Genomic DNA, 23,018 nt, shown 5'->3' on the forward strand with positions numbered 1-23,018 from the left:
ATCAACGCAGTGTAGACAGCAGCCACCAGTCTGTAGATCAGCTAATCACCTTGCTTTCCAATCAATTATGTCAAGTCTTTTCAAGTTGCTGTTGTATCTACAGGTCCTCAGCCGCCACCCATCTCATGCAGCCTCTCCTCGGGCGTGTCATTGTGCTCCCGCCTGGAAAATTGGCCGCCTACCAGTTCTTGATTTAAAATCTTGGGGTGAGTTCATGAACCCCCGTTGTGTGCTGGTCTCTGTCCCCCTGATTGGGGTATTGTATTTTAGGTGTCTTCCACACTCGACGCTCCTGTTGGTCCGGGCATTCCCTATCCCCCCCCCTCTCCAGCAGGGCCAGACTGACTACCGGGCGTTTTGAAATGCCGCTGAGCTGGGGGCTGATATCACTGTGGTGGTGGCTGATTTCACTGCGGTGGGGGCTGATTTCGTTGATGGAGACCTGCATATGTGAATTTCGTGCAGCACACACAGGTCCCCATCAACAAAATCAGCCCCCAGCTCAGCAGCATTCCAAAACGCCCGGTAGCCAGTCTGGCCCTGCTCTCCAGCATCCATCGAGTCATTCCTGTGCTTCTTCAGGGACCATGAAAAACCAATTCCAGCCATCTGCTTCCATACGCAGTTTAGCTGGAAATAGCATTGCGTATTTGATGTCCTTTTCCCTGAGGGCCCTTTTAACCTCAAGGAAGGAGCGACTTTGGTGGGGAAATCAGGAAAAAATGTAATTGTGCTATTCTCGTATTTGAGGGGAGGGGCACGAAGGGCTATTTGTAGAATGTTGTCTTAGTCTCTAAAAATTCAACAACCTCTTTAATATAGGTCGGGGGTGCCCCTGGCTTGGGCCTACCTCCCGGTACACCATGTATGGTGGCCTGCTGGGCTCAGCAGACCTCCATGTCTGGGACTGCTTTAAATAAAGCATTTTTTTTTAATGCAGCCCATTTTCCTTAAAGGAAAACGTGATTCTATAAAAAATAATTGAAACATTTTAGTTTCATTTTTTAAGAGCAGGTAGTGGTCCCTGGGACCAGTGCCTGCCCCTAAAAATATTTTCTCCCACATCTCTAAAGAGGAAGAGGTCCCCTAGGGCCCCTTCCCTTTTGCGACGGCATTGTCTCCCTCTTGTAGAGGGCGGTAAATTGTGAGTATTTTGCTACGGCATTGCAGTCGCAAAACATTCGTACATGGCTTGTGGGGTCGCTATTAGGAAAGGAATGCCGCCTCCATAATAGCGAGTCGCTAAACACATTTTTGCGAGTTGCAATTTATTTGCGACTTGCAAAATAGTGTTAGTACATGGCCCACATGATTTTTGCATGCGCAAACGGGTCACAAACCCATTTGCGTATGCGAAATCCTATTGTAAATCTGGCCCTTAATCTTTTGTTCGACCACTAATCAAAGCTTTTAAAGACAGATTGTTTTGCCCCCAAGAGGGCATTTGCGCTGCAATCCATGGTACAAAAAAGCACTGGCCACTTTTATTCCTTTCTCAGAACTGGATATCTCATTTTACATGGCTTAGATTGTCAGGAAAGCACCTGATATAGAAGGAGAATGGCTGGAAATTTGAGGTCAAGTTAGAACTGAATGCAGCTTTCAAGTTTCAAAGACAGGGGTCCTGTTGGCTCTCAGTCTCTGCAGCAACAACCAACACCATCACAGACTACTGTCGAATAAACTCACAGCTACAACAGCTTCAATTTCACTGCCAACCTCTCCCGTGGGTTGGCTTCATGTGGTAGTACTTCAATGAAATGCACAGGCTTTGAAGGCAGAGCAAGTGGCATCACCAATGACAATTGAGGATATGTTCCAGGATGATCTGAGTGACCAACAGAGGTGTGCCTAGATCATGACCCATTCCCTTTCTGGCATGGGGAGAAAAAAGTGGCCAGAACTCAGCTGGCTGGCCATAAATTTAGCATGTTTGGTATCCAGTGTGTCTTATTAGAGTGTGTTCAGTACAGCTCGGGCAGTTCTCACAGTTAGAAGGAACAGTCTCCATTCTCAAACATGTAGAGATTAACAATGATTGGATTAAATTAACAGTTCATATCAAAAGAATTATAATGCCTGTGAAGACACAACTTTGATGAGGGCAATTGGTCTGGCATTGTAAGAGTAATGAGTGATCACCCTTCAGGTGACCCTCCTAAATTTGATGATGAACTCTACTTGCCTAAATTACATACACATGACAACAGATAGGACTGCCTTAAAAAAATTACATATCCATATTCAGATCAACAGTGGACTTTGAAATGAGTAATGTTTGCACTCCAATTCTCCTGTATGCTGACGATGCGGTGCTAATTGTCCTACAAGTTATAGAGGACACATTTTGGAAAAAACAAGTGGGTCTCCCCGTAAGTTGCCCCAGTCTCATTGCTCATGCAGAATTGGATGTCCCTTATGTGACTTACACAATTGCTTTGGCTCCGATAATGTTGTGGTATTCCATATGGAGAAGGGAATCTATCGATATCACACAAAAGTTAATTGAAGACTGCCTATCCCTGGAAAATGCCCACAAGATCCCATGGATTTCCTATATTAGATCGACTTTTTCATCGTTAGGATTAGAACGTCTATTCTCTATCCCTAGTGCCTGTGTGAATTTTCCAAAAAGAGAGATAAAATCCTGTTTCCTCAAGTTAAGAGCTAAAGCAAGACTGAAAGCAAACTGTACAAAAGTATCGGTCAAAGCATATACAGGAAGGGCCAACATCTTATATTTTTACTGTGACAAATTCATGTCACAGATGTTTTCTAATTAGATTTCATTTGAATTTTATTCCATACATGTTGACCCACCCAGCTGGATTTTACTCCATAATGAATAGCCTTTCTGCCCTTGTGATGGTGTTTCTGCACAATCTAATCTACATGTTTTCTTTCTTTGCAAATTTAATGCAGAACCACGTAAAAGATTTATTTTGCCCTTGATGCGTGAATAAGATTTTAAACAATGTCGTGTCGCAATGTATTTTCTACAATCTTAGTCTGTTTTTCTGTGGCGTCCTTTTTAATCCAATCATGAAGAATTTGGAAATTGCACTATACACGAGAATGAATTCTAAATTGTTCCCATCAGTTGCCTTTTACTAACTGTTCCCTTAGGGTGTTTGTTATGATGTTTTTATCCTTTTTATCTTTTTATGCATATGTGTATTATGTATAGATGTTTTTTACTGTACTTTTATGATCTTATATTGTAAGCATCGAATAAAGTAATTTGACTGATAGTCTGCCATGGAAGCTTCGATTTCATAAAAGGACATGAAAATGCCTTCCATCCCTATCCTTTGTTTCAATTCCATGGTAAGTTGCTAGTGAAGATTTAAAAGGTTGCACTCAATTGTGTATTGCTTCATGAGAAATGAAGACAACAACTAAGAAGAGAGAAATTGCACCAATTCATGTCAAATGATGAGGATGATGCATGTATTGCATGGAAGAGTCTTTACAGGTAAACTAAACTTGATATGTAATGTTTGGGCGATCATTTTGATTGATGCTTGCCTACAACGTGTCACAGAATTAGCTACTTTACTTGATTGCCCTTTTGATAACGTAAGTCAATCATCTCTAGGTTATTATAATATCATTTAGTTCACCTAGACTAGACTAATACTCAATGTATTCTTAACTAGCTGTACCCGGCCACTCGTTGCTGTGGCTCAGTCTGGTTAAATGGAAGAGAAAGAAAAGAGTAAGCGCACGTTTTTAATATGTTTAATTTCACAATGCTTGTGGGTATGCAATATATTTTCGTGACTATTGTCTCTATGCGTCCCTTGTAGTTGTTGCGCATCAAGCAAATCAATCGTACGTATTCGAATCCAACGTTGTGTATCTATAAACACACGCTAATGTCTCAAAGTGAACCAACTCCTCCCCCCTCCCTCCACCTACTTCCCGGTGTGCCATCCTAACACCAACTGTCCATCCTAATATAAGTAGACTATTGTCTCTATGCGTCCTTTGTAGTCGTTGCGCAGCAACCAAATTGATAGGGTCTGTTCACCCTTTCCATTAAAAACACACACGTATTGGACACTAGCGTATTCGAATCCAACGTTGTGTATATATAAACATGTGCTAATGTTGCAAAGTGAACCAACTCCTCCCCCCTCCCTCCACCCATTTCCCGGTCTGCCATCCTAACACCAACTGTCCATCCTAATATATGTAGACTATTGTCTCTATGCGTCCTTTGTAGTTGTTGTACAGCTAACAAATCGATAGAGTCTGTTCACCCTTTCCATTAAAAACACGCACGTATTGGACACACGCATATTCAAATCCAACGTTGTGTATATATAAACACGCGCTTAATCGAATCCAACATTTTGTCAAAATGTCAAAGCAATCTGTGTAGAAGTTTCAGAGATTTAAGATTTTGAACAAACGAACATTGACATTTTATGCGTCTTTTTGGGCTTTCGATTAAAAACATGCGCGTATTCGACATGCGCGTATTGGAATCGAACGTTCTCTATATAAAAACACGCACCTATTTGAATCCAACGTTGTGTGAAAATTTCAAAGCAATCGGTGCAGAGCTTTCGGAGATTTGCGATTTGCGATTTTAAACAAACATTTACATTTTTATTTATTTAGATTTCTTGCCTGACAGATAAAATCCTTTTTGGATGAAATCTAAGTACCATTGGCAACAGCCAGAAGAATTGCCAACTTGCATCTACTTCGAAGAGAAATAATAGGACTCAAAGAGGTCTACCCCTGTGGACTGAAGAGACATGCATTGATTAACAATATGCAGACAAGTGGCAAACTTTATTTAGTTGTTTGTGGTCTAGGCATGTCACATAATTAGTCCAGATAAATGTTTTTTATTGCTTGCGTGATCAGTTGGGTACATGCAGCTTGTCTGGGCCCTGGGATCAATATGAGACTGGCTCTCAGTTAAAGGTACAACAATTATGTCAACCTATGCTTGCCCTGTAACTCCTCAAGAATCATGCTTACCTTTGTTTTTCAATACTGTCATCTAATTTTTGCATTTCACAGGCCTTCCTATGCAGGGACTATCCATGGTGTGCCTGCTCAGTGATTTAGGCCTGCACCCAAGACAGACAATGCCGGAAGAATGCAGCTGTTTATTTTTATACAGTATAGTTTTTCATTTATTATTCATATTTTTACCTGTGGAGGCCCACTCTATTTTCCATTTTTACAGCCTGGATACTTGTGAGGAATAAAATTATTAGTATGGGTGTATGGTAGTCTATCACAAGTAATGGCAGTATTCTTGTTAGGACCAGTAAAGGTTACAGCAATTTAATCCCGGGTATCCATGACACAAAGCGGACAGGCTTAATTTAAGAAATTATGTAAAGTATTTAAGAGCAACAAAATAGTTAAAAAGTCTAAAACACAATACAATTCTCATTCCACTTTATAAAAATAGAAAATATTTTAATGAACAAAATGCATCAAAATTACAACAAAAAAAACTTTCTACGGAGAGGGCGTGGGGTGGCAGATCTAGAGGAGGGAGGGGAGAGTCCCAATTGATAAGATGGTAATCACAATAGCCTCATGGACCGCCAAGGGCCTAAACTCCCCGCAGAAGAGGCAAAATAAATTAAAGTACCTCACGGACCACCACCTCGATGTAGTGGCGCTCCAAGAGACTCACCTCCAGAGAACCGATGAATTGAGGCTTAAACACAAACAATATCCCCTTATTTATAGGTCATCAGTGCTTACTAAACACCAGGGAGTAGCACTTCTATTATACTCCTCAATGAAATTCCAGCCTTTGGACATCCAATCTGATAAGGAAGGTAATATGGTCTTGGTTAAAGGTGCTCTGCAGGGAACGCTATGCACCTTTATTGCTACGTATGCACTTAACATGGGACAAATAAGCTTTCTCAACACCCTGCTAGACAAAATGGACCACTTTGCAGAAGGGCCAACAATTTTAATAGGGGACTTAAATCTCACATGGCAATTGGACTTAAATAGCACTCACACACAGATCCAACTCTGGCTCCTTCACTGCAGATAAAAACCAGAGATTACTTGACTTAGGCCAACGAGACGCCAGGCGAACTACACATTCTACTCTCACGTTCCCCACATTTATTCCCCATTGGACTACATCTTTATCAATCAAAGGCTACTTGGCAGGCATAGTGAGGCTAAGATCTTTCCCCTTTCCATCTCGGACCACTGCCTGTTAGCAAATTCCTTACAGTGGGGATCAACCCCCACTACGAACCCTAAACGGCACTACCCAGTCTCTCAAACGAGACAGGGTGCGCCATACAGAACTGCGGGAAGCTATAGCAGACCTCAAGACACCTCCCCGGGTAACAGTTGGGGTGCCTTTTTAGCAGTCCTACGGGGAAAATGTATTGAGCTTAACTCCACCCTGAATAAACAGCGGGCACATGAGCGGGGGGTCTAGAGAGAGAGCTAGAACAGGCGAGGCAAGTACACAAGAACAATCCCTCCAGGATAACCTTCCGCAACATTATGGCTCTGTGTGGCAAGCTGAAAGCAATCGACAATAACAGGGCAGAATACACCCTTTTAAAACTATGCCATATCTCTTTTATGCAGGGGAACAAAATAGGCAAGCACCTAGCGTGACAATTACGGGAGAAGCACGAGAGGGAATAAATTGGAGGACTAGGAGATGGGAATAACGAGTTGATCCACACAGATAGATAAAAAGCTGAACTTGTTCCCTCCTTTTATGAGGCACTCTACACCGCGGAACCAAAAGAGACAGCTTTGCAAGATAGCTATATCCGGGCTCTGTGGTGTCCTCATATCTCACAAGCCACGAATGATCAACTTACGGCCCCTATAACAAAGAAGGAAGTGGGCGAGACTATTGCAGCCCTTAAACTACATACGGTGCCGTGGCCGGATGGTCTCACAGCCCACTTCTATAAAACCTTCGTTCCAGACCTTCTTCCCCATCTTACATGCCAATTCAACCAGATGGCGGAGACTGGAGAAGTGACCCCCTCGATGGCTTAGGCGGTGGTTACGGTTATCCCTAAGCTTGGGAAAATGTATATCTCAGTGCCTCTTACCGTCCCATAGCACTCCCAAATCTGGACGTGTAGCTTTACTCTACGATTCTTGCAAATCGGATAGAGGATCTAATGCCTGACATAATCCATCCCGATCAATTTGTCTTTATACAAGGGCGGAAGACACACAACAACATCAGATGCACAATACATCTAATTGAGAAAGCCACCAAACGGGAGATGCCTACCCTAAGTGTGCCAGGTATGCCCAGACTTGGGTCCTGGGCTTACTCTGCCACTGGAATCAAGCTATCCTGGCTGAAGAGAGGTGAAACCACGAAACCAGTCCTAGGATGCTCGTTTCCGGTTCCGGAAGGACCTGGCTTGGCAGTTCGGGCTGAACTGTTCTCATGAGGCACAGGGTCAAGACTGATTTGCATATGGCCATGTCTAAACTGGGGTGGCATGGTGAGCAAAAGAATGATGGATTTAACTCAGTTCCCTTGATTGGGGGTGAATGTTTTGATTTGTTCTGCATTCCGTCCATAAATTGTGTGTCTTTTGCTTTCTCGCCCTAAGTGAGCCAGGTATGCCCAGACGTGGGTCCTGGGCTCACTGTGCCACTTGAATCAAGCTATCCTAGCTAAAGAGGGTTGAAACCCCGAAACCGGTTCTAGGATGCTTGATTCCTGTCCAGGGAGGACCTGGCTTGGTAGTTCGGGCTGTACTGTTCCCATGAGGCACAGGGTCAAGATTGATTTGCATATGACCAGGTCTAAACTGGGGTGGCATGGTGAGCAAAAGAATGATAGATGTAACCCAGATCCCTTGACTGGGGGTGAATGTTTTGATTTGTTCTGCATTCTGCCCATCAGTTGTGTGCCTTTTTGCTTTCTCACCCTAAGTGTAGCCGGTATGCCCAGACGTGGGTCCTGGGCTCACTGTGCCACTGGAATCAAGCTATCCTGGCTGAAGAGGAGTGAAACCGGTCCTAGGATGCTTGTTTCCGGTCCAGGGAAGATCTGGCTTGGCAGTTCGGGCTGAACTGTTCCCATGAGGCACAGGGTTAAGATTGATTTGCATATGGCCAGGTCTAAACTGGGGTGGCATGGTGAGCAAAAGAATGATGGATTTAACCCAGATCCCTTGATTGGGGGTGAATGTTTTGATTTGTTCTGCATTCCGTCCATCGATTGTGTGTCTTTGCTTTCTCGCCCTAAGTGCGCTAGGTATGCCCAGACGTGGGTCCTGGGCTCACTTTGCCACTGGAATCAAGCTATCCTCGCTGAAGAGGGGTGAAACCCTGAAACCAGTCCTAGGATGCTTGTTTCTGGTCCAGGGACGACCTGGCTTGGCAGTTCGGGCTGAACTGTTCCCATGAGGCAGAGGGTCAAGACTGATTTGCTTATGGCGAGTTCTAAACTGGGGTGGCATGGTGAGCAAAAGAATGATTGATTTAACCCAGATCCCTTGACTGAGGGGTGAATGTTTTGATTTGTTTTGCATTCCGTCCATCAATTGTGTGTCTTTTTGTTTCTCGCCCTAAGTGAGTCAGGTATGCCCAGACGTGGGTCCTGGGGTCACTGTGCCACTAGAATCAAGCTATCCTAGCTGAAGAGGGGTGAAACCCCAAAACCGGTTCTAGGATGCTTGATTCCAGTCCAGGGAGGACCTGGCATGGTAGCTCGGACTGTACTGTTACCCAGGAGGCACAGGGTTAAGATTGATTTGCATATGGCCAGGTCTAAACTGGGGTGGCATGGTGAGCAAATGAATGATGGATTTAACCCAGATCCCTTGACTGGGGGTGAATGTTTTGCTTTGTTCTGCATTCCATCCATCGATTGTGTGTCTTTGCTTTCTCGCCCTAAGTGAGCCAGGTATGCCCAGACGTGGGACCTGGGCTCAATGTGCCACTGGAATTAAGCTATCCTGGATGAAGAGGGGTGAAACCCTGAAACCAGTACTAGGATGCTTGTTTCTGGTCCAGGTAGGACCTGGCTTTGCAGTTCGGGCTGAACTGTTCCCATGAGGCACAGGGTCAAGCCTGATTTGCTTATGGCCAGGTCTAAACTGGGGTGCCACGGTGAGCAAAAGAATGATGGATTTAACCAAGATCCCTTGACTGAGGGTGAATGTTTTGATTTGTTTTGCATTCCGTCCCTCAATTGTGTGTCTTTTGCTTTTGCGCCCTAAGTACGCCAGGTATGCCCAGACGTGGGTCCTGTGCTCACTGGAATCAAGCTATCCTGGCTGAAGAGGGGTGAAACCCCGAAACCGGTCCTTGGATGCTTGTTTCCTGTCCAGGGAGGACCTGACTTGGCAGTTCGGGATGAACTGTTCCCATGAGGCACAGGGTCAAGACTGATTTGCATATGGCCAGGTCTAAACTGGGGTGGCATGGTGATCAAAAGAATGATGGACTTAAACCAGATCCCTTCACTGGGGATGAATGTTTTGATTTGTTCTGCATTCCATCCATCAATTGTGTGCCTTTTGCTTTCTCGCCCTAAGTGCGCCAGGTATGCCCAGACGTGTGTTCTGGGCTCACTGTGCCACTGGAATCAAGCTATCCTATCTGAAGAGGGGTGAAACCTCAAAACCGGTCCTAGGATGCTTGTTTCCGGTCCAGGGAGGACATTGGCCTGGCATTTCAGGCTGAACTGTTCCCATGAGGCTAGGGTCAAAACTGATTTGCATCTGGCCAGGTCTAAACTGGGGTGGCATGGTGAGCAAAAGAATGATGGATTTAACCCAGATCCCTTGACTGGGGATGAATGTTTAGATTTTTTCTGCATTCTGTCCATCAATTGTGTGTCTTGCTTTCTCGCCCTAAGTGCGCCAGGTATGCCCAGATGTGGGTCCGGGGCTCACTGTGCCACTGGAATCAAGCTATCCTGGCTGAAGAGGGGTGAAACCCTGAAACCGGTCCTAGGATGCTTGTTTCCGGTCCAGGGAGGACTTGGCTTGGCAGTTCGAGCTGAACTGTTCCCATGAGGCACAGAGTCAAGATTGATTTGCATATGGCCAGGTCTAAACTGGGGTGGCATGGAGAGCAAAAGAATGATGGAATTAACCCAGATCCCTTGACTGGGGGTGAATGTTTTGATTTGTTCTGCATTCTGTCCATCAATTGTGTGTCTTTTGTGGTCTTGGTGGGGCTGGATGCCGAGAAAGCCTTTGATCAGGTGGAGTAGGCATTTCTCATTCACGTCCTTAAATCCTTTGGCTTCGCAGACAAATTCATTTGCATGATTCAGGCCAACTATTCACAGCCTGCTCCCGGGTACAGGTACACAAGAGGCACTCAACAGGTGTGCCCTCTGTCACCCCTGCTGTTTGCACTAAGCATTGAACCATTCACAATGTCCATTCGAAATATTCTGGCGATTCAGAGGCTTCTTATCCGGGGAGACAATCACAAAATATCGCTTTTTGTGGATGATATGCTCCTGACACTCGCTGTCCCGTCTCGGTCACTTCCAGCATTGCAAATAGAACTAGCCAAATTTGAAGTGGAAGCCGGCTTTAAGGCCAATCTTAACAAAACCTGTGTTCTTAATCTCACCCTGCGGATACTGAGGCACAGGTCCTGCAATCTTAATCCCCCTTGCTGTGCTTCGGCCACTCCCTCCAATACTTAGGGATCCAGCCAACCCCACGAGTGGAAGGGCTTTAAAAAGCCAACTTTCAGGCCACCCTCCGTCAACTTGAAAATGATCTTAAGCAATGGAAGCCCCTATTCGTTTCTTGGCTATCAAGATGACACTGTTGCCCAAATAATTATACTTGTTTCAGGCCCTACATATCGTCCTAGATGGTACCTTTCTTCCTAAAATCAAATTGTTGCTTACACAGTTCATCTGGCAGAGATGACGAGCCCGCTTATCTTTTTCCATACTGTGGCATCCCAGAGTAAAAGTGGGGGGTGGGACTGCCAGACATTGGGTTATATCACAAAGCTACCCAATTGCGGATAGTGACAGAGTTGTTTAAAAGAGAGTCAGGGAAGCACTGATTCCATATGGATAGGAATGTATGACGTTACAACGCATGCTTTTACCACGCATGCTGTTACAACGCAGGTTTTACTACGCATACCATTACAACGCATTACACTTGGGGGTGCTGGATAGTGAATAGTTTAATTTACTATTCCAACTCCAGTCCCCGTGGATAGTAGGGAAGGTGTTGGATAGTAAATTAAACTTATTCCCTATCCTAGAGCGCCCCCCAGTGTAATGCGTTGTAATGGTATGCGTAGTAAAACCTGCGTTGTAACAGCACTGCGTGGTAAAAGTTTTGTTGTTATGGTTGTAAACCATGGATAGGGGAGTGGCAGAGAGGACAATATGAGATCTAATTTTGAAAACCAAGAAAGACCGTCCCGTGAATGCGTAGATTAGCACACGCTCCGTAAGGAAAGTCTGGGACTCTGTGTCTGAGAACGAGGGATGGACCACATTCCCCTCCCCATACACCCCAATCCACTTTAATCGGGCCTTTCCGCCGGCCCTTAACCAAGGCGCATTTGACGCCTGCAGAGAGGGTGGCTGCCTCATGCTTGAGCACTTGTTCCACAACCATGACATCCTCACCTTTGATAGTTGCAGAAGGGATTTCCACTTACCAGCAGAGGAACATTTTCAATACCTTCAAGTTAGACGGTGGGCACTCACCCCTCACATACATGACAAAGCCACAAGGGAGAAAATTAGATTCGAGAAGTACATTAGAACAGTGGCTCCATGAAAGGGGTGATCTCTTCCCTCTATAGCTATCTGCTCTCCAACACACACTCAGCTCAACCATAATACAAGTCCATGTGGGTGGGGATGTTGCAGCGTGATATCCATGACAGAGAATGGAGGGTACTTTGGTCTGATATATCAAAATTCAATCACTCCCTAGAACTTAGAGAAGCTCTCTTAAAAAACCCAATGGACAGGTACCTGGTCCCCGCCAAACTTAAGGGAATGTTTCCGAACACAACTGACAGATGCTGGAGGGGTTGTGGGTTACTGGGGAATTTCTAACATATTTGGTGGGATTGCCCCACCATAAGTCCATTCTGGGAAGAAATGTTATCACAAATCAAAATCATGTTGGGGAATCTCATATCGACCACCATGGAAGAAGTTCTCCGAGATCCCTTCCTAGAACACCAGACCAGAGCCAACAAAGCCCTCATGTGGACTTGTATAGGTGCGGCAAAAGTGACAATCGCAGAAGCCTGGAAGAGGTGGACAGCTCCTTCCCTCTCAATATGGCACACAAGACTTTGGAAACTTCTCTGTCTAGAAAGAACGGCTGATATATTCCGCGATGATTATAAAAGCTTTCAATATAAATGGGATCCATTGGTCCCCTTCCATACGAGGGACATACCATTAGCAATGTATCCTCCCTCAATCTGAGACATGCATCTATTCCAATTCTAACATACTGCACCTTTGTCCAGCCGGTCACTCAACTTCCCTACGCAATGTTGCCACCACATACCTTATTATTGGGGGGGAGGGGTAGGGGTTTTGGGAGTTCTTTAAGTTTCATCGTTTGGAATATTATCCTTTCCTGGGAGTGCCTTTCCAGTTGGAAGGTTGAGGTGTAAGCCTGTCACGACACAATGGACTGTGAGAACCTATTTTAGAGAACAGGACATACTATGCCTATGAACTTTATGAAACTGTACGGCTCACTATAGATTTTTTTTTCAGCGGATTGGCATAGAGGTGTCCAAGCCAGAATCCTCTGCTTTGCTTTCTCTTGTGACATTGTGTTTTGTATCCTTTGATGCTGATACTCCGGTTGTTGTGAACCTAAATATGTTTGAATTTTTTTTGACAAAAATGCAATAGTGTTACTGGAGATGTAAACTTTTAAAATTTGTATTAAATTTGAGTACAAAAAGCAGAATGAGCCAACTGTGGCCAAGTGGTCGCGCTATACCAGAATAAAGGTCCAGTAAAAGAGTTAACTTCTGTTTTAAACATTTTTCTGGAGAAAATGTGACTGTCAATGGCAGGAAAGCTCTGAGCAAGAGAAGTCAAGAGTCCATGCCCATGAAGATCTCCACTTGATCGGTTCACCATCACTCTCAGTGACGTCCGTTCAAATTTAGAAGCTTTTCTGGAAGTCAGATCGCCTTCAGAGAGGAAAAGCAGAAAGTTGGGTCCGACTGCCAAATTGACATTGATGGCTTCGGCTTAGCGGTGGTCCCGGTCTCTCGCTGATTGTCCAGAATGAAGGGTGACAAAAAAGTTTTGAATTTCCAGGTCATTTGGTTTGGACAGTAGGAGTACACTCTAACACCAGCCAAGGGTTCCAGGACCTAAGGAAGAGCAGTTGGTAGTAAACACTCAGTCCAACAGAAGCCACCAGTAGGGTTCAGGGAAGGGCCAGTTGGAACTGGTCAGCTTAGTTCTTCAGGTAAGCGGGCTTCTTCGAGCTGTTTTGTCGCGGATTTCTTAAAAAGGAGGTGAGCCAAATGACCCTTGAAGTCTACTTCTTTAACCTGCGTATAAATGGCCTTCTAGCTGGACTAGTGCACATTGGCTTGAAATGTTTCTGTCAATGGATAGATTAATTCCTGATCTGAGTGGAAGACACTAAGCCCTCCCCCAGATGTTACAAGTGATTTGCCCTTGAATGGTGTAGCAGCTGCCCTATTCATACAGGAGCACGCTGACTTGTTTTTGTCCTGAGGAACCATGAATTGCTAGGCTGAAATGCATCAACCATACATCATGAAAAGGCTAAAAGAAGTACTGCGTTGCTGACTGCCGCTTTAATCCCAGTAGGATTCACATCCATATAGTACTTGTCGGTCTAGGTCACAGTGGGGTATCTACAAATGAACCATGCTCACCATTTAGGATTGAATGTCTCTTTGCACAACACAGTTCATATACAAGGATAGAACGGTTCATATGTAGAAGATTTTTAACTTTTCGATTCATATATTTCACAGAATAAATGGTAATGAAATTATAAATGTTTTGTTCTCATTTGAGATATTTGTTCAGCTGTTGTGGGGATCATGAAAGGCAATACCTTTATGGAAGCATTGAAATAATGTATTGAAAAAGAGTGTCCACTAATAAAGTTTGTGTTATTGTTCACGAAGCACCATGGGTGAATCTGTCCTGCTAGAGCATTTTCTTTTTGTTTGATATGATAGCCCAAACTCCACAGAGTTATCTGAGCACTCCCCGTACTAGAGATACTGAGTACAAGTGGGAGCAGTTCAAACCCTTAGGGTTCTCCTTGATGGTCACAACAGCAGGTGCTGTCCTACTTTCTTCCACATGCCCAGAGTTGTTCTGAAAAGGGCACCGGGAGTACCACATACATGACCAGTGCCACTATGTGGGTGGGGGAAAATTCAGCCCACTCTGTCACCAATAGGGCAAAACGTCAGAGGGGTGACCATTCCCTCCTTTGCAGCACGTCCTCCAAACTATCCCTGTAATCAATGTAAATTAGGCCTGGACAGAGTTCGCAAAGTGGTTAAAAAACGCTGTACTTAGCGAAGTTCTGCAGCAAGAGTTTCCAGGATCACCCGTTCACGTTCCTTTTTATGTCAAGTGCAACACAGAGAACGTCCTTGCTTTCAAAATCATGCATAATAGCGTCACGTGGTTTGCATGGCCCTGGCCATCTTGTTTCTTTTCTCACTTTGTTCATGGTACTGGGCCTGTTTTTAAATCCCTTCTTAATCTTTTTAATCCTCCGCCTTCTGTAAAATAGTCATCCAAACACAGTAAATATGAATTAATGAAATCTTTTAATGGGGCTTGTAAATCAGCATCGACATTCATCTCACTGCATCTATTGAATGTCCCCTGTGCATTCCTTCAGTCCTAACATTCCTTTTAGAACTAACATTATGATGCCATTTACACATCATTACATTCTCTCCCCTCCCACCTAAAATAAGTAAATAAAATAAACAACATAAGTAAAATAAATAGAACAACATTGTTCAATTAGTCTTTTTGGTCTTTTTGAAATTCTTTCAGATTTTCTCTGTATCCATTCATCTTGTTGATCATTTGATTGTATAATTCTGTGTTCAGTATTTGGTGCCATTTTTCTAAAGAAAGATGTATTTCTTGTTATTCTTCTGTTATCGTTTCCTGCAGTCATTGCTGCACCACATACTCTTGTAATTTCCAAAGGTGTAGGGTTCAATCTGGTTTGTGATTTTTGTACTTGTTGCCGAGCCAACACTAGGTCACCAACTTGACAGTCTTGACTTTGGTAAGTTTTTCCTTTTTCTCTGTAGTATTTAATTTTTTCCTTTGCTTGTTTGTCTTTTTCTAGTACTTCGTTGTGTACTCTTGGAGGAATTGAAGGTAACTGTGGTAAATGAGTTCGCCTTGATTGCCCAAACATTAAATCTGAAGGGCACTTTCCAGTTGATGGATGAGAGGTATTTCTATAGTCTCTTAAAATTTGACATAACACTTGATTTATTGAAATTTGTGACAGTTTTGCTCTTTGCACTGCTTTTTTAATTGTTGCCATCAATCTTTCTACCATTCCATTTGCTCTAGGCCACGTTGGAGTTACCTTTCTATGTATTATTCCTAAATAGTTCATACATTTTCCAAATTCCTCTCCACTAAACGGTGGTCCATTGTCTGTCTTTAATATATTAGGTATTCCCCATGTTGAGAATATCTTATCTAATACTGGAAGTACCGTTGAAGTGGATGTAGACGATATTGATTTTACGATTGGAAAACGAGCATACCCATCTACTACCGCTAGCAAGTGATGTCCAGAATCTAATGGCCCATACAAATCTGCTGCTACATTTGACCATTCAGCATCTGGTAGATCTTACATATGTAATTCTTCAATTCCTTTTTCTTCCCATCCTCGTCGCCCATTGTAAAATAGTCATCCAAACAGAGTAAATATGAATTAATATTATCTTTTAATGGAGCTTGTAAATCAGCATCCACATTCATCTCAGTGCATCTATTGAATGTCCCCTGTGCATTTCCGTCCTACCATTCCTTTTAGAACTAACATTATGATGTCATTTACACATCATTACACCCTCCTAATTAATCTACCCCTCATTTTTATTTATTGTATTAGTGTGTGTTTTTGTGTCTGCATAATTTATGTTTTTTTTTTTTTGTGTGTTTTTCAATAACTTTTTGTATCGTTGTTTAGTTTTCCCTTTACTTATTTGTTTGTTGGTTGTTTGTTCATTAGTTCCTTCCTTCCTTCCTTCCTTCCTTTTCCTTTTCTTTACCCCACCCAGGGCCATGGCAGAGCAGGGCGACCAGCAGAGTGGCAGGGCCAGGTCCCCCCAAACAGCCTGCAGCAGCAGCCGTCTACATTGCGTATGACGGCATCATCAAAGGATGCAGTCATGGGCAATCTTTTAAGAGGTGGAGGTGGCAGCACATTATTTGTCATGCACCGCCACACCACCCAGCACCTGACGCACTGCTGGGTGGATATTCTACACCAGGAGCAGGACAGTCTTGAACTGCTGAGTGTTCAGATTGCATGGCTCAGTGAGTAATAATTAATTTTGGTGTTTGTGTTCTACAATGCTAAAAAATAAATCTGAATAGAATCCTGTACACACTCGGAGGTCAGTTAAGTTTTAATGAAATTAAGAATACTATTTTGTGATCCAGTTGGAGCTAGGCAGGCCCTCAACACTACCTAATCATACTTGTCGGTGCTCGCTTTTGCAGTTTACTTAAGAAACCATTGCAGACTCCTCTGTCCTCCTGTCACCATAGTGAATTAGTGATATCAGTGAGTTAGCCTTCTCTGTGACTTTCTTTGTGTAGCTTGTACAGTCCCAAGCAATTTTACAGTGATGAGTAGTACTAGTATGCTTCTATGCATTGTAAAAAATCATCAAGATGGTCAAGAAATGAGAAATGAATCAAAGATCATTAATTGCAGTGCATTGGTTCAAAATTTAGTTTTTCTTAAGAAAATTTGGAATAGGGATTTTAGGATTAGTATGGCCAACTCAATGATAGTCGATACTAATACTATAGGTGACCCGATTAAATGAGTACAATGCTATTGCATTTAGCTAGCATAATAATTTTTGGGAGATTAACTGTACCACTAACAATTGTTCACAACCAGGAGCTGGAAAGCCCAGTAGTATTTCAAAATATCTGGGACTGCCAGTCCCCTATCATATATGCCTTGCTGCAACTTAGCCAGTGCGATTCTGGAGGCTCCCCCTTTCGACAACAGACTTCCTGGATGATACCGGTGGTGATCTTCTTACCTCTTGCTGGTTCTTGCACCAGCATCATACTATTTCAGGAGTGTTTGGTTATGAGGATTCCACAGTCGGCAGTTGTATGTTGTGTGGTTGGTGGGAAGCGTGTGGGAGCAATAAATAATGGTGGGAAGAATGAAAAAAGTTTCAGAGGAAGGGGGCCGTGTCAGAACAATCTCCTGAAATGTGCTTTAGGTGTGGCAGTAATTTTCATTTGGGTGACTCGATGTCTTACTTCGCCAGCAGTAAGGAATGCCTCAAGTATGGTTGTCATGGCTATTATGCATGTATGTGCAAAGGGATCTTCAAGGGGAGTGTAGCAGTCACAAAGGTATGTGAATTGGGGATGAACTTTAGCAGTGATAGGATTTTGATGGTGGAGATTTTAAGAGGAATGTGTGGGCTGGAAAGCTCGCCCTGTAGCCTCATTTTCCATAATGTATAGACCGGTAGATCTCATGGTGGATTCTGTATCCAAGTTTACTATAATTCCCAGATCTACATTTTTGGAGAAATGGAGTGAAGTAACCCTAAGCTATCAACCCCAAGGGGTATCAGGGTGAGACCATTGGTCTTTTAGGATACTTTTCAGCTCCAATAGTGATTCAGTCAAGAGAGATATGAGGCAAACTATACGTTGCAGAAAGTGGTCCACCAATATTGGGCTGGACACACCAGTTCCATTGGCATATTATAATTAATCGTAGGGAACCCAAACACGTTTCGGTGGTGGTGGATGTCACGTGGCCCATAGGGACATTGTCCTTTTTCACTAAGTTAGCATGAGCACGTTGCAGCTTGCGCGCTGCTTTTACACACAATACTACACGTCTTTATTTTTGCAATACTTTCAATGATTGCTTTCATATGGGAACTCAGCTCTGTGTTCACTCTCTGCATGTTCCTGGGAATTTGACTGAACATTATCTGCAAGGTCGAACAACAATTCCACTTGTTATTTTATTCTGACCAGACCTTAGCCCTTAGACAAAACATACTGATGCAGCTGTTGTTTGGCCAGCATACTTGGGTTTTAGTGGGGTACACAAATAGGTGAGACACACTTGGAGAGGGACCTTTCCAGGGAGAAGAGCGAGACAGCACCTATGATAAAGATCTACCATCTATAGGCTAAGGTATGGGGTCTGCTGACAAAGCCCAGATATCTTCTATTATATAATTATACTTCTTCCTAGCAAGGGGAGGGAGGTTAGGCACTATAGTCCTTTCTCCATTGTCTTTCTATGATGACATCTCCCTTCATGATATATGGACTAGCTGCTATGCTGACAATATTTGTAAAATGCGTTTTCCTGTTTGTTAGGGCATATGAGTTAAAATAAAAATTGTAAACTAGTTCATGTCTCTGTCAGATCTTGTTTTGGGCAAGTACAAGAGAGTGAGCGAAAGTGTATGTCTTGTTACAAAGATTTCTGAGAGATCTGGAACTGTTGTGCTCTGGGGTGTCTAATCATTTACTTGTCTGTGAGTGAGTAGAAGAGCAAGTGAGACACTATAGCTTGTCGGTCCTGGGTCAGTGGGTACTGGGTAGGAAGACCTAGCCCATATACACCAAGGTCCCATAATCCTGCGCATAATTTTGTGTTTATGCAGAATCCCTGCTACAAGGAAACCGACATTGAGAACATTCTGGAGGAAGCCAGTAGTGTGTTTAGGGAGGAGTTGGGTCAGTTGAAAGGGTATGCCCAGGAAATCAAACTCAGGAAAGGGGCCATCCCAACTAACCATAAGGTGAGAAGGGTACCTGTAGCCTTCAGAGGAGAGGTGAAAAAGATGCTGTATGACATGTTGCGGGACAGAATATTAGAACATGTAGAGGCGTCTAGTTGGGTGTCTCTAGTGGTCAACACAGAGAAATCTGATGGTCATCTTCGTTTTTGTGTGGACTTGATGAGGAGTGTGAATCATGAGATCATTACAGACAATTTTCCATTACCCAACATAAATGAGATGTTGTTATTGTTGAATGTTGGAATCTTTTTTTCACAAAGCTCGATCTAAAAAATGCATAACATCAGATTCATCTGCATAAAAAGTCAAAGGGGCATATTACCAAGGGCCTCTCGCCGCTTTAGCGGCACCTTTTTGCCGCTAAAGCAGCGCTAATTTGTTCTCACTAATAGCAAGCTGCATCAAACGGGCCTTAGCGCGTTTTTTTGTTGTTGCTGTAATGGTCTTTTTTTTATCTCAAAGCAAGTTAGCGATATTTATCGCTAATTACATACAGAGTAGGTGTTCTAGTGCAAAAAGGCACGCTTACACCACTACTCCATGTTATCAAGGGGCTCCTTGAAATTCTGAAGAGCCAAAAACTGTCTCCAACTGCAGTTAGAGGCAGTTACTCAAGACCAGAAAATAGCTGTTCTTAAAAATGGTGATAAAACTTGGGCCCATATTTCTGCATGTTCTGGCGCTGGCCAGCGCTGTAAGCAGTGTTGCAACACTGCTCTGCGACAAAATTACAGTGCAGAAATGCGCACAATCAATAAGATAGTGAGCATACCTGTACTCCAGTCATGAAAAGTGTTGCTGCGCTGCGACAAGACAGGGTTGCAACACTACTCACTATGCCCTTCTTGCAACGGCATGGGTGCGCAGTAATCACTGGACAGCACTCCATGACGCAAGTAATGACAGGTATGTCAGGAATCCTGACGTATCTGCCCGTCAGGAATCCTAAAGTAACTGCCTGCACTAAAGTCAAGCATTGCTGCAGTCGTGTCACAACCATGACGCAACTCCAGCAATGCATGGGGCCAGCCTACCCTGTGGCACTGCCTCACCCTCATGCCTGCCATCAGGCAGGCGGAAGGTACTGATGCATTGCTGTTCATGATGGGTGCCCGAATGTTGGTACTGTTGGAGGTCCATTGGTGGTGGTTGTGCACTGTTTGGAAGCATTAGTGGAGTGTTGGTACGGAGGGAGTTGATGAGATGTTCTTCGGTGGCCTTGATCCAGCTGCGAGGGGGTGCGATGATGGCAGTGGTGTCCGGTGAGCAAGGTGAATACGTTATGATACCAATGAAGGTCGGTCCAGGAGAGTCCGGTGTTCTGGCTGCAGTTGAAGTCCTCGCTGGCGAAGGTGACGTGCTTGAACATGTGTCCTGCTATGTGGCTTGTTGCGGTGACTTACTGCTTGCGTCTGATGTAGGAGACTGGCAGGCGAGGTGGTGTCCAGAATGGATGGCGAGGAGGCTGCTGGCGTTGTATTGGTGGAGTGTCCAAGAGAAATGCTCCTGGGTACTAAGCGCGGTCCAGAGACAGGCGGATGCAAACGACATAGCCTGTGGTTGCCTTTGGCAAACGAGATGACCATTACAATGCAGGCAGTACACTGGTAATAACGTAACTCTGACAACGCAGATGCCTTAACATCACACTTGAATACAACGCATTGTGATGTCAGTAATGGGGTAATTTAAAGTGTTTTGGGTGGGTAAGGGTTTTGAATGTAAAAATTTTAAATATGAAAAATGGGGTGTTTTGCGGTAAATTTTGAGCAATGGGGTGTGTTCTGGTGTACAATATCAAAAAGGGGGTGTAGTTTGGTGTAAAATATCAAAAATGGGATTTTTTTGTGGTAAAATATCGAACATGGGGTGTTTTTGGGGTAAATTATGAAACATGGGGTGTGCTCTGGTATAAAATATCAAAAATGGGGTGTGGTTTGGGGTAAAATATTTCAAATGGGGAGTTTTTGAGGGTAAATTATGAAAAATGGAGTGTGCGTTTGTCTCAAATGATAATTTTGATGGTGTGTTGTGGGGGCTAAAAAAGGAATTTCAGGCTTCACAGGTGAGTTTGTGGTGCAATGGTTAGTTTTGGGTTGCACTCACTGAAGTCGGAACAGTGATCTTTATGTCTCCGCAATGCAACACCTACTCTACTTTTTCAATGTGCCTAACATTAGTATGTATTGGACTGGAATACAATGTCATGGCATGCGTCGCAACTACGTGTGTGCCTTTGGCACACAAGTGGTATACCCGCTGTGTATGGGCGCACAGCGGCCACCATTGAGAAGTGCGGGATGATGGACAGCTGTGAGGTGGTAAACGCCGAAAAGAACACTGGATGGTACGTGGATGCGGGGATGTGTGCATGAGTGGGTGTAGCTTCAAATTTATTGAGGGAAGTCTTACCTCAAAGCCATGTCCCATGTCTCCATAGCTCCTGCTCTCCTCCGTCTGCCTCCAGGAAGAGGAAGTAGGCAGGCAGGCTTCCTCCCCTAAGTCAATCACAACGCTGCGATGTGGCAGTGGGATTTGTAATTGGTAATGGGACAAGTCATGCACCCAGGGTCCGGAGGGGTGGGATTTTTTTCCATGCTCGCTGTAATGCAGCCAGCATTGCGAACAGGGAAGTGCGCATGACTGCTTTGGGTGGCCTGAGTGGGCTTACCAAACAGTCATTGCGTACTTGAGTGGGCATGCCAATCCGCCCATGCCCTGCTCCATGTTTGGCGCAGTCCTACCCACCCTCCCACCATCTGAGGATACATAGCATGATTACATCAGTTAGTTATCCCTTGTTTTTCCCTTTTACATCTGTTTTTTTGGCTACTCTGAGCCTGCACTTCCCGTTTCCCACCGCTGCTGCCCCATGCAGCTAAAATGTTTAATAGTGAACACAGACTACTGCTGGCCTATCATGTAAGAAGTTAGGGGAAATTTGTAGGTAAAATCAAAGCTAGCAGAACAAACATGATATTTAATTGTACAAGTCCACACCCGCCCAACCAAAAAGTAATGCTATAGAACAGACACCCCACCGCTCTGCAAGATTCCCGCAGAACTGCAAAGAATATATAATGGATAGTTGGGTGTGCGGAAACTTTGCTAACACACAACATGCAGGAAGAGCACATACAGTAGCAATGCAATATTTCCCTCACAGAACAGGGAACGGATAGGTAGCTGAAGTGCAAGCTTTTGCAAGATACATTGCATGATTACATAAGTTAGTTATCCCTTATTTTTCCCTTTTAAATCTGTTTTTTTGGCTTCTCTGAGCCCGCACTTCTCGTTTCCCACAGCTGCTGTCCCTGGGGCCCACACCCCTGTCCTCGCCCATTCCCGCATCCCAGATGATTATTCTACCCCCCTTCCCTACTTAATGGTGGCAGCTGCACGGTCGCACAGCAGACACTCGCCGGTGTGCCAAAGGCGCGCCTAAGGCGCGCCTAAGGCAAGCCCGTCTGCATCCATCCGTTACGCGACCACAACCAGCATCAGAAACCCTGGATCTCAAGCCAGACATTGCTACAGCTCAGCCACCCTCCACGCATTCAACCACGGTAAACTCAGAGACTGACAACAGGCATCACCAAACATGAGCCATGGCCAGTTCTCCTGCCTCCACTGCCGCCAGACCTTAACCACCACCCCGTCCTCGAACACAGCCGACGCCAGCGTCGCAGCCAGAGAACTCCACACTTGGATCTCCAACTGCGCATACAAGCTCGCCCCGCTACGCAAGCCCGACAAACAGCAGCCCAGGAAAGCTGCCTGGTTTACCACCGATCTCCAAGAAGCAAGACGCACCTGCAGATGCCTGGAGAAACACCAAGACACCCTAAATCTACACCACCTACAAGGATGTAATGACAGACTAACACAACCAAATCTTTAACAATTCCACCAACTCCAAGCAACTCTTCAAGGTCATTCATGAATTCACCAATCTATGCAGCAAA

The sequence above is a fragment of the Lissotriton helveticus genome, chromosome 3_1 (genome assembly GCF_964261635.1).
Source record: "Lissotriton helveticus chromosome 3_1, aLisHel1.1, whole genome shotgun sequence".
In the NCBI taxonomy this organism is placed as follows: Eukaryota; Metazoa; Chordata; class Amphibia; order Caudata; family Salamandridae; genus Lissotriton; species Lissotriton helveticus.